Source organism: Ambystoma mexicanum, chromosome 4p (assembly GCF_040938575.1).
Source record: "Ambystoma mexicanum isolate Mex_15411 chromosome 4p, UKY_AmexF1_1, whole genome shotgun sequence".
Classification (NCBI taxonomy): domain Eukaryota; kingdom Metazoa; phylum Chordata; class Amphibia; order Caudata; family Ambystomatidae; genus Ambystoma; species Ambystoma mexicanum.
In genome coordinates this window covers 924,569,314-924,583,540 of record NC_090927.1, presented here as the reverse complement: position 1 = coordinate 924,583,540, position 14,227 = coordinate 924,569,314, and positions in this window count along the sequence as shown.

The following is a 14,227-nucleotide window of genomic DNA, read 5'->3' as shown; positions in this document are numbered from 1 at the left end:
TGCAATTGGGCACTATCTCTAATGCATGGAACAGGCAACACAATTGGCTCAGTGGGAGTAGATTGCAATTAAGCACTATCTCTAATGAATGAAACAAGCAATGCAATTGGCTCAATAGAAGCGGAATGCAATTGGGCACTATCAGTAATGCATGGAGCAGGCAACACAATTGTCTCAATGGGAGCAGAATGTAATTGGGCACTATCTCTAGTGCATGGAACAGGAAACATAATTGGCTCAATAGACGCAGAATGCAACTGGGTGCTATCTCTAATGCATGGAACGGGCAACCCAATTGGCTCAGTGGGATTAGAATGCAATTGGGCACTATCTCTAATGCATGGAACAGCCAACACAATTGGCCCATAGAAGCACAATGCAATCGGGCACTATCTCTAATGCATGAAACAGGCAACACAATTGGCTCAATAGAAGCAGAATGCAATTTGGCACTATCAGTAATGCATGGAGCAGGCAACACAATTGGCTCAATGGGAGCAGAATGCAATTGGGCACTATCTCTAATGCATGGAACAGGCAACACAATTGGCTCAGTGGGAGTAGATTGCAATTGAGAACTATCTCTAATGCATGAAACAGGCAACATAATTGGCTCAATGGAAGCAAAATGCAACTGGGCGCTATCTCTAATGCATGGAACAGGCAGCAAAATTGGCTCAGTGGGATCAGAATGCAATTGGGCACTATTAGTAATGCATGGAGCAGGCAACACAATTGTCTCAATGGGAGCAAAATGTAATTGGGGACTATCTCTAGTGCATGGAACAGGCAAGATAATTGCTCAATGGAAACAGGATGCAATTGAGCCCTGCCTCCAGTGCATGGAACAGGCAACACAATTGGCTCAATGGGAATAAAATGCAATTGGGCACTATCAGTAATGCATGAAGCAGGCAACACAATTGGCTCAATGGGGGCAGAATGCAATTGGGCACTATCAGTAATGCATGGAGCAGGCAACACAATTGGCTCAATGGGAGCAGAATGCAATTGGGCACTATCTCTAATGCATGGAACAGGCAACACAATCGGCTCAGTGGGAGTAGATTGCAATTAAGCACTATCTCTAATGAATGAAACAAGCAATGCAATTGGCTCAATAGAAGCAGAATGCAATTGGGCACTATCAGTAATGCATGGAGCAGGCAACACAATTGTCTCAAAGGGAGCAGAATGTAATTGGGCACTATCTCTAGTGCATGGAACAGGAAACATAATTGGCTCAATAGACGCAGAATGCAACTGGGTGCTATCTCTAATGCATGGAACGGGCAACCCAATTGGCTCAGTGGGATTACAATGCAATTGGGCACTATCTCTAATGCATGGAACAGCCAACACAATTGGCCCATAGAAGCACAATACAATCGGGCACTATCTCTAATGCATGAAACAGGCAACACAATTGGCTCAATAGAAGCAGAATGCAATTCGGCACTATCAGTAATGCATGGAGCAGGCAACACAATTGGCTCAATGGGAGCAGAATGCAATTGGGCACTATCTCTAATGCATGGAACAGGCAACACAATTGGCTCAGTGGGAGTAGATTGCAATTGGACACTCTCTCTAATGCTTGGAAAAGGCAACACAATTGGCTCAATAGAAGCAGAAAGCAATTGTGAACTATCTCTAATGCATGAAACAGGCAACATAATAGGCTCAATGGAAGCAAAATATACTGGGCGCTATATCTAATGCATGGAAAAGGCAGCAAAATTGGCTCAGTGGGATTAGAATGCAATTGGGCACTATTAGTAATGCATAAAACAGGCAACACAATTGGCCCAATAGAAGCACAATGCAATTGGGCACTATCTCTAATGCATGGAACAGGCAACGCAATTGGCTCAATAGAAGCACAATGCAATTGGGCACTATCTCTAATGCATGGAACAGGCAACATAATTGGCTCAATGGAAACAGAATGCAATTGAGGACTATATCTGATGCATGGAACAAGCACCCCAACTGGCTCAATTGAAGCAGAATGCAATTGGGCACTATTAGTAATGCATGGAGCAGGCAACACAATTGTCTCAAATTGAGCCGAATGTAATTGGGCCAATCTCTAGTGCATGGACCATGCAAAATAATTGGCTCAATGGAAACAGAATGTAATTGTGCACTATATCTGATGCATGGAACAAGCACCCCAACTGGCTCAATAGAAGCAGAATGCAATTGGGCACTATCAGTAATGCATGGAACAGGCAACGCAATTGGCTCAATAGAAGCACAATGCAATTGGGCACTATCTCTAATGCATGGAACAGGCAACATAATTGGCTCAATGGAAACAGAATGCAATTGAGCACTATATCTGATGCATGGAACAAGCAGCCCAACTGGCTCAATAGAAGCAGAATGCAATTGGGCACTATCAGTAATGCATGGAGCAGGCAACACAATTGTCTCAATGGGAGCAGAATGTAATTGGGCACTATCTCTAGTGCATGGAACAGGCAAGATAATTGCTCAATGGAAACAGGATGCAATTGAGCCCTACCTCTAATGCATGGAACAGGCAACACAATTGGCTCAATGGGAATAAAATGCAATTGGGCACTATCAGTAATGCATGGAGCAGGCAACACAATTGGCTCAATGGGGGCAGAATGCAATTGGGCACTATCAGTAATGCATGGAGCAGGCAACACAATTGGCTCAATGGGAGCAGAATGCAATTGGGCACTATCTCTAATGCATGGAACAGGCAACACAATTGGCTCAGTGGGAGTAGATTGCAATTAAGCACTATCTCTAATGAATGAAACAAGCAATGCAATTGGCTCAATAGAAGCAGAATGCAATTGGGCACTATCAGTAATGCATGGAGCAGGCAACACAATTGTCTCAATGGGAGCAGAATGTAATTGGGCACTATCTCTAGTGCATGGAACAGGAAACATAATTGGCTCAATAGACGCAGAATGCAACTGGGTGCTATCTCTAATGCTTGGAACGGGCAACCCAATTGGCTCAGTGGGATTAGAATGCAATTGGGCACTATCTCTAATGCATGAAACAGGCAACACAATTGGCTCAATAGAAGCAGAATGCAATTGGGCACTATCTCTAATGCATGGAACAGGCAACACAATTGGCTCAGTGGGAGTAGATTGCAATTGAGAACTATCTCTAATGCATGAAACAGGCAACATAATTGGCTCAATGGAAGCAAAATGCAACTGGGCGCTATCTCTAATGCATGGAACAGGCAGCAACATTGGCTCAGTGGGATCAGAATGCAATTGGGCACTATTAGTAATGCATAAAACAGGCAACACAATTGGCCCAATAGAAGCACAATGCAATTGGGCACTATCAGTAATGCATGGAGCAGGCAACACAATTGTCTCAATGGGAGCAGAATGTAATTGGGCACTATCTCTAGTGCATGGAACAGGCAAGATAATTGCTCAACGGAAACAGGATACAATTGAGCCCTACCTCCAATGCATGGAACAGGCAACACAATTGGCTCAATGGGAATAAAATGCAATTGGGCACTATCAGTAATGCATGGAGCAGGCAACACAATTGGCTCAATGGGGGCAGAATGCAATTGGGCACTATCGGTAATGCATGGAGCAGGCAACACAATTGGCTCAATGGGAGCAGAATGCAATTGGGCACTATCTCTAATGCATGGAACAGGCAACACAATCGGCTCAGTGGGAGTAGATTGCAATTAAGCACTATCTCTAATGAATGAAACAAGCAATGCTATTGGCTCAATAGAAGCAGAATGCAATTGGGCACTATCAGTAATGCATGGAGCAGGCAACACAATTGTCTCAATGGGAGCAGAATGTAATTGGGCACTATCTCTAGTGCATGGAACAGGAAACATAATTGGCTCAATAGACGCAGAATGCAACTGGGTGCTATCTCTAATGCATGGAACGGGCAACCCAATTGGCTCAGTGGGATTAGAATGCAATTGGGCACTATCTCTAATGCATGGAACAGCCAACACAATTGGCCCATAGAAGCACAATACAATCGGGCACTATCTCTAATGCATGAAACAGGCAACACAATTGGCTCAATGGGAGCAGAATGCAATTGGGCACTATCTCTAATGCATGGAACAGGCAACACAATTGGCTCAGTGGGAGTAGATTGCAATTGGACACTCTTTCTAATGCTTGGAAAAGGCAACACAATTGGCTCAATAGAAGCAGAAAGCAATTGTGAACTATCTCTAATGCATGAAACAGGCAACATAACAGGCTCAATGGAAGCAAAATGCAATTGGGCGCTATATCTAATGCATGGAAAAGGCAGCAAAATTGGCTCAGTGGGATTAGAATGCAATTGGGCACTATTAGTAATGCATACAACAGGCAACACAATTGGCCCAATAGAAGCACAATGCAATTGGGCACTATCTCTAATGCATGAAACAGGCAACACAATTGGCTCAATAGAAGCAGAATGCAATTTGGCACTATCAGTAATGCATGGAGCAGGCAACACAATTGGCTCAATGGGAGCAGAATGCAATTGGGCACTATCTCTAATGCATGGAACAGGCAACACAATTGGCTCAGTGGGAGTAGATTGCAATTGGACACTCTCTCTAATGCTTGGAAAAGGCAACACAATTGGCTCAATAGAAGCAGAAAGCAATTGTGAACTATCTCTAATGCATGAAACAGGCAGCATAATAGGCTCAATGGAAGCAAAATGCAACTGGGCGCTATCTCTAATGCATGGAAAAGGCAGCAAAATTGGCTCAGTGGGATTAGAATGCAATTGGGCACTATTAGTAATGCATAAAACAGGCAACACAATTGGCCCAATAGAAGCACAATGCAATTGGGCACTATCTCTAATGCATGGAACAGGCAACACAATTGGCTCAATAGAAGCACAATGCAATTGGGCACTATCTCTATTGCATGGAACAGGCAACATAATTGGCTCAATGGAAACAGAATGCAATTGAGCACTATATCTGATGCATGGAACAAGCACCCCAATTGGCTCAATAGAAGCAGAATGCAATTGGGCACTATCAGTAATGCATGGAGCAGGCAACACAATTGTCTCAAATTGAGCCGAATGTAATTGGGCCAATCTCTAGTGCATGGACCAGGCAACATAATTGGCTCAATGGAAACAGAATGTAATTGAGCACTATCTCTAATGCATGGAACAGGCAACACAATTGGCTCAATAGAAGCAGAATGCAATTGGGAACTATCGGTAATGCATGGAGCAGGCAAAACAATTGGCTCAATGGGAGCTGAATGCAATTGGACAAAATCAGAAATGCATGGAATGGGCAACACAATTGTCTCAATGGAAGCAGAATGCAATTGGGCAATATCTCTAATGCATGAAACAAGCAACACAATTGGCTCGCTGGGAGTAGATTGCAATTGGACACTATCTCTAATGCATGGAACAGGCCACACAATTGGCTCAATAGAAGCAGAAAGCAATTGTGCACTATCTCTAATGCATGAAACAGGGAACACAATTGGCTCAATGGAAGCAGAATGGAACTGGGTGCTATCTCGAATGCATGGAATAGGCAACACAATTGGCTCAGTGGGAGTAGATTGCAATTAAGCACTATCTCTAATGAATGAAACAAGCAATGCAATTGGCTCAATAGAAGCAGAATGCAATTGGGCACTATCAGTAATGCATGGAGCAGGCAACACAATTGTCTCAATGGGAGCAGAATGTAATTGGGCACTATCTCTAGTGCATGGAACAGGAAACATAATTGGCTCAATAGACGCAGAATGCAACTGGGTGCTATCTCTAATGCTTGGAACGGGCAACCCAATTGGCTCAGTGGGATTAGAATGCAATTGGGCACTATCTCTAATGCATGAAACAGGCAACACAATTGGCTCAATAGAAGCAGAATGCAATTGGGCACTATCTCTAATGCATGGAACAGGCAACACAATTGGCTCAGTGGGAGTAGATTGCAATTGAGAACTATCTCTAATGCATGAAACAGGCAACATAATTGGCTCAATGGAAGCAAAATGCAACTGGGCGCTATCTCTAATGCATGGAACAGGCAGCAACATTGGCTCAGTGGGATCAGAATGCAATTGGGCACTATTAGTAATGCATAAAACAGGCAACACAATTGGCCCAATAGAAGCACAATGCAATTGGGCACTATCAGTAATGCATGGAGCAGGCAACACAATTGTCTCAATGGGAGCAGAATGTAATTGGGCACTATCTCTAGTGCATGGAACAGGCAAGATAATTGCTCAACGGAAACAGGATACAATTGAGCCCTACCTCCAATGCATGGAACAGGCAACACAATTGGCTCAATGGGAATAAAATGCAATTGGGCACTATCAGTAATGCATGGAGCAGGCAACACAATTGGCTCAATGGGGGCAGAATGCAATTGGGCACTATCGGTAATGCATGGAGCAGGCAACACAATTGGCTCAATGGGAGCAGAATGCAATTGGGCACTATCTCTAATGCATGGAACAGGCAACACAATCGGCTCAGTGGGAGTAGATTGCAATTAAGCACTATCTCTAATGAATGAAACAAGCAATGCAATTGGCTCAATAGAAGCAGAATGCAATTGGGCACTATCAGTAATGCATGGAGCAGGCAACACAATTGTCTCAATGGGAGCAGAATGTAATTGGGCACTATCTCTAGTGCATGGAACAGGAAACATAATTGGCTCAATAGACGCAGAATGCAACTGGGTGCTATCTCTAATGCATGGAACGGGCAACCCAATTGGCTCAGTGGGATTAGAATGCAATTGGGCACTATCTCTAATGCATGGAACAGCCAACACAATTGGCCCATAGAAGCACAATACAATCGGGCACTATCTCTAATGCATGAAACAGGCAACACAATTGGCTCAATGGGAGCAGAATGCAATTGGGCACTATCTCTAATGCATGGAACAGGCAACACAATTGGCTCAGTGGGAGTAGATTGCAATTGGACACTCTTTCTAATGCTTGGAAAAGGCAACACAATTGGCTCAATAGAAGCAGAAAGCAATTGTGAACTATCTCTAATGCATGAAACAGGCAACATAACAGGCTCAATGGAAGCAAAATGCAATTGGGCGCTATATCTAATGCATGGAAAAGGCAGCAAAATTGGCTCAGTGGGATTAGAATGCAATTGGGCACTATTAGTAATGCATACAACAGGCAACACAATTGGCCCAATAGAAGCACAATGCAATTGGGCACTATCTCTAATGCATGAAACAGGCAACACAATTGGCTCAATAGAAGCAGAATGCAATTTGGCACTATCAGTAATGCATGGAGCAGGCAACACAATTGGCTCAATGGGAGCAGAATGCAATTGGGCACTATCTCTAATGCATGGAACAGGCAACACAATTGGCTCAGTGGGAGTAGATTGCAATTGGACACTCTCTCTAATGCTTGGAAAAGGCAACACAATTGGCTCAATAGAAGCAGAAAGCAATTGTGAACTATCTCTAATGCATGAAACAGGCAGCATAATAGGCTCAATGGAAGCAAAATGCAACTGGGCGCTATCTCTAATGCATGGAAAAGGCAGCAAAATTGGCTCAGTGGGATTAGAATGCAATTGGGCACTATTAGTAATGCATAAAACAGGCAACACAATTGGCCCAATAGAAGCACAATGCAATTGGGCACTATCTCTAATGCATGGAACAGGCAACACAATTGGCTCAATAGAAGCACAATGCAATTGGGCACTATCTCTATTGCATGGAACAGGCAACATAATTGGCTCAATGGAAACAGAATGCAATTGAGCACTATATCTGATGCATGGAACAAGCACCCCAATTGGCTCAATAGAAGCAGAATGCAATTGGGCACTATCAGTAATGCATGGAGCAGGCAACACAATTGTCTCAAATTGAGCCGAATGTAATTGGGCCAATCTCTAGTGCATGGACCAGGCAACATAATTGGCTCAATGGAAACAGAATGTAATTGAGCACTATCTCTAATGCATGGAACAGGCAACACAATTGGCTCAATAGAAGCAGAATGCAATTGGGAACTATCGGTAATGCATGGAGCAGGCAAAACAATTGGCTCAATGGGAGCTGAATGCAATTGGACAAAATCAGAAATGCATGGAATGGGCAACACAATTGTCTCAATGGAAGCAGAATGCAATTGGGCAATATCTCTAATGCATGAAACAAGCAACACAATTGGCTCGCTGGGAGTAGATTGCAATTGGACACTATCTCTAATGCATGGAACAGGCCACACAATTGGCTCAATAGAAGCAGAAAGCAATTGTGCACTATCTCTAATGCATGAAACAGGGAACACAATTGGCTCAATGGAAGCAGAATGGAACTGGGTGCTATCTCGAATGCATGGAATAGGCAACACAATTGGCTCAGTGGGATTAGAATGCAATTGGGCACTATTAGTAATGCATAAAACAGGCAACCCAACTGGCTCAATAGAAGCACAATGCAATTGGGCACTATCTCTAATGCATGGAGCAGGCAACGCAATTAGCTCAATAGAAGCACAATGCAATTGGGCACTATCTCTAATGCATGGAACAGGCAACATAATTGGCTCAATGGAAACAGAAAGCAATTGAGCCCTATCTCTGATGCATGGAACAAGCAACACAATTGGCTCAATAGAAGCAGAATGCAATTGCGCACTATTAGTAATGCATGGAGCAGGTAACACAATTGTCTCAATGGGAGCAGAATGCAACTGGGCAATATCTCTAGTACATGGAACAGGCAACATAATTGCCTCAATTGAAACAGAATGCAATTGAGCATTATCTCTAATGCATGGAACAGGCAACACAATTGGCTCAATAGAAGCAGAATGCAACAGGGCACTACCACTAATTGATGGAGCAAATACCACAATTGGCTCAGTGGGAGTAGAATGCAATTGGGGACTATCTCTAATCATGGAACAGGCAACATAATTGGCTCAATAGAATCAGAAAGCAATTGAACACTATCTCTAAGGCTTGGAACAGGCAACACAATTAGCTCAGTGGGATTAGAATGCAATTGGGCACTGTCTATAAGGCATGGAACAGGCAACATAAGTTGCTCAATGGAAACAGAATGAAATTGAGCACTATCTCTAATGTGTGGAACATGCAACACAATTGTCTCAATAGAAGCAGAATGCAATAGGGAACTCTCTCTAATGCATGGAAGAGGCAACACAATTGGCTCAATGAGAGCAAATGCAATTGGGCACTATCAGTAATGCAGGGAGCAGGCCACACAATTGGCTCAGTGGGAGCAGAATGCAATTGGGCACTATCTCTAATGCATGGAACAGGCAACACAATTGGGTCAGTGGGAGTAGATTGCAATTGGACACTCTCTCTAATGCATGGAAAAGTCAACACAATTGGCCCAATAAAAGCAGAAAGCAATTGTGAACTATCTCTAATGCATGAAACAGGGAACATAATTGGCTCAATGGAAGCAAAATGGAACTGGGCGCTATCTCTAATGCATAGAACAGGCAGCACAATTGGCTCAGTGGGATTAGAATGCAATTGGGCACTATAAGTAATGCATAAAACAGGCAACACAATTGGCTCAATAGAAGCACAATGCAATTGGGCACTATCTCTAATGCATGGAACAGGCAACGCAATTGGCTCAATAGAACACAATGCAATTGGGCACTATCTCTAATGCATGGAACAGGCAACATAATTGGCTCAATGGAAACAGAAAGCAATTGAGCACCATCTCTGATGCATGGAACAAGCAACACAATTAGCTCAATAGAAGCAGAATGCAATTGGGCACTATCAGTGATGCATGGAGCAGGCAACACAATTGTCTCGATGGAAGCAGAATGCAATTGGGCACTATCTCTAATGCATGAAACAGGCAACACATTTGGCTCAGTGGTAGTAGATTGCAATTGGACACTATCTCTAATGCATGGAACAGGCAAACACAATTGGCTCAGTGGGATTAGAATGCAATTGGGCACTATTAGTAATGCATAAAACAGGCAAGCCAATTGGCTCAATAGAAGCACAATGCAATTGGGTACTATCTCTAATGCATGAAACAGGCAACATAATTGGCTCAATGGAAGCAAAATGCAACTGGGCGCTATCTCTAATGCATGGAACAGGCAGCAAAATTGGCTCAGTGGGATCAGAATGCAATTGGGCACTATTAGTAATGCATAAAACAGGCAACAAAATTGGCCCAATAGAAGCACAATGCAATTGGGCACTATCAGTAATGCATGGAGCAGGCAACACAATTGTCTCAATGGGAGCAGAATGTAATTGGGCACTATCTCTAATGCATGGAACAGACACGATAATTGGCTCAATGGAAACATAATGCAATTGAGCACTATCTCTAATGCATGGAACAGGCAACACAATTGGCTCAATGGGAGCAAAGTGCAATTGGGCACTATCAGTAATGCATGGAGCAGGCAACACAATTGGCTCAATGGGAGCAGAATGCAATTGGGCACTATCTCAAATGCATGGAACAGCCAACACGATTGGCTCAGTGGGAGTAGATTGCAATTAAGCACTATCTCTAATGCATGGAAAAGGCAACACAATTGGCTCAATAGAAGATGAATGCAACTGGGCAATATCTCTAGTACATGGAACAGGCAACATAATTGCCTCAATTGAAACAGAATGCAATTGAGCATTATCTCTAATGCATGGAACAGGCAACACAATTGGCTCAATAGAAGCAGAATGCAACAGGGCACTACCTCTAATGCATGGAGCAAATACCACAATTGGCTCAGTGGGAGTAGAATGCAATTGGGGACTATCTCTAATCATGGAACAGGCAACATAATTGGCTCAATAGAATCAGAAAACAATTGAACACTATCTCTAAGGCTTGGAACAGGCAACACAATTAGCTCAGTGGGATTAGAATGCAATTGGGCACTGTCTATAAGGCATGGAACAGGTAACACAATTGGCTCAATGGGAGCAGAATGCAACTGGGCAATATCTCTATTGCATGGAACAGGCAACATAATTGGCACAAAGGAAACAGAATGTAATTGAGCACTATGTCTAATGTGTGGAACATGCAACACAATTGTCTCAATAGAAGCAGAATGCAATAAGAAACTCTCTCTAATGCATGGAACAGGCAACACAATTGGCTCAATGAGAGCAAATGCAATTGGGCACTATCTCTAATGCATGGAACAGGCAACACAATTGGGTCAGTGGGAGTAGATTGCAATTGGACACTCTCTCTAATGCATGGAAAAGTCAACACAATTGGCCCAATAAAAGCAGAAAGCAATTGTGAACTATCTCTAATGCATGAAACAGGCAACACATTTGGCTCAGTGGTAGTAGATTGCAATTGGACACTATCTCTAATGCATGGAACAGGCAGCACAATTGGCTCAGTGGGATTAGAATGCAATTGGGCACTATTAGTAATGCATAAAATAGGCAATCCAATTGGCTCAATAGAAGCACAATGCAATTGGGTACTATCTCTAATGCATGAAACAGGCAACATAATTGGCTCAATGGAAGCAAAATGCAACTGGGCGCTATCTCTAATGCATGGAACAGGCAGCAAAATTGGCTCAGTGGGATCAGAATGCAATTGGGCACTATTAGTAATGCATAAAACAGGCAACAAAATTGGCCCAATAGAAGCACAATGCAATTGGGCACTATCAGTAATGCATGGTGCAGGCACCAAAATTGTCTCAATGGGAGCAAAGTGCAATTGGGCACTATCAGTAATGCATGAAACAGGCAACATAATTGGCTCAATGGAAGCAAAATGCAACTGGGCGCTATCTCTAATGCATGGAACAGGCAGCAAAATTGGCTCAGTGGGATCAGAATGCAATTGGGCACTATTAGTAATGCATAAAACAGGCAACACAATAGGCCCAATAGAAGCACAATGCAATTGGGCACTATCAGTAATGCATGGAGCAGGCAACACAATTGTCTCAATGGGAGCAGAATGTAATTGGGCACTATCTCTAGTGCATGGAACAGGCAAGATAATTGCTCAATGGAAACAGGATGCAATTGAGCCCTACCTCCAATGCATGGAACAGGCAACACAATTGGCTCAATGGGAATAAAATGTAATTGGGCACTATCAGTAATGCATGGAGCAGGCAACACAATTGGCTCAATGGGGGCAGAATGCAATTGGGCACTATCAGTAATGTATGGAGCAGGCAACACAATTGGCTCAATGGGAGCAGAATGCAATTGGGCACTATCTCTAATGCATGGAACAGGCAACACAATTGGCTCAGTGGGAGTAGATTGCAATTAAGCACTATCTCTAATGAATGAAACAAGCAATGCAATTGGCTCAATAGAAGCAGAATGCAATTGGGCACTATCTCTAATGCATGGAACAGGCAACACAATTGGCTCAGTGGGAGTAGATTGCAATTGAGAACTATCTCTAATGCATGAAACAGGCAGCAAAATTGGCTCAGTGGGATCAGAATGCAATTGGGCACTATTAGTAATGCATGGAGCAGGCAACACAATTGTCTCAATGGGAGCAGAATGTAATTGGGGACTCTCTCTAGTGCATGGAACAGGCAAGATAAATGCTCAATGGAAACAGGATGCAATTGAGCCCTACCTCCAATGCATGGAACAGGCAACACAATTGGCTCAATGGGAATAAAATGCAATTGGGCACTATCAGTAATGCATGGAGCAGGCAACACAATTGGCTCAATGGGCACAGAATGCAATTGGGCACTATCAGTAATGCATGGAGCAGGCAACACAATTGGCTCAATGGGAGCAGAATGCAATTGGGCACTATCTCTAATGCATGGAACAGGCAACACAATTGGCTCAGTGGGAGTAGATTGCAATTAAGCACTATCTCTAATGATTGAAACAAGCAATGCAATGGGCTCAATAGAAGCAGAATGCAATTGGGCACTATCAGTAATGCATGGAGCAGGCAACACAATTGTCTCAATGGGAGCAGAATGTAATTGGGCACTATCTCTAGTGCATGGAACAGGAAACATAATTGGCTCAATAGATGCAGAATGCAACTGGTTGCTATCTCTAATGCATGGAACGGGCAACCCAATTGGCTCAGTGGGATTAGAATGCAATTGGGCACTAACTCTAATGCATGGAACAGCCAACACAATTGGCCCATAGAAGCACAATACAATCGGGCACTATCTCTAATGCATGAAACAGGCAACACAATTGGCTCAATAGAAGCAGAATGCAATTTGGCACTATCAGTAATGCATGGAGCAGGCAACACAATTGGCTCAATGGGAGCAGAATGCACTATCTCTAATGCATGGAACAGGCAACACAATTGGCTCAGTGGGAGTAGATTGCAACTGGACACTCTCTCTAATGCTTGGAAAAGGCAACACAATTGGCTCAATAGAAGCAGAAAGCAATTGTGAACTATCTCTAATGCATGAAACAGGCAGCATAATAGGCTCAATGGAAGCAAAATGCAACTGGGCGCTATCTCTAATGCATGGAAAAGGAAGCAAAATTGGCTCAGTGGGATTAGAATGCAATTGGGCACTATTAGTAATGCATAAAACAGGCAACACAATTGGCCCAATAGAAGCACAATGCAATTGGGCACTATCTCTAATGCATGGAACAGGCAACGCAATTGGCTCAATAGAAGCACAATGCAATTGGGCACTATCTCTAATGCATGGAACAGGCAACATAATTGGCTCAATGGAAACAGAATGCAATTGAGCACTATATCTGATGCATGGAACAAGCACCCCAATTGGCTCAATAGAAGCAGAATGCAATTGGGCACTATCAGTAATGCATGGAGCAGGCAACACAATTGTCTCAAATTGAGCCGAATGTAATTGGGCCAATCTCTAGTGCATGGACCAGGCAACATAATTGGCTCAATGGAAACAGAATGTAATTGAGCACTATCTCTAATGCATGGAACAGGCAACACAATTGGCTCAATAGAAGCAGAATGCAATTGGGAACTATCGGTAATGAATGGAGCAGGCAAAACAATTGGCTCAATGGGAGCTGAATGCAATTGGACAAAATCAGAAATGCATGGAATGGGCAACACAATTGTCTCAATGGAAGCAGAATGCAATTGGGCAATATCTCTAATGCATGAAACAAGCAACACAATTGGCTCGCTGGGAGTAGATTGCAATTGGACACTATC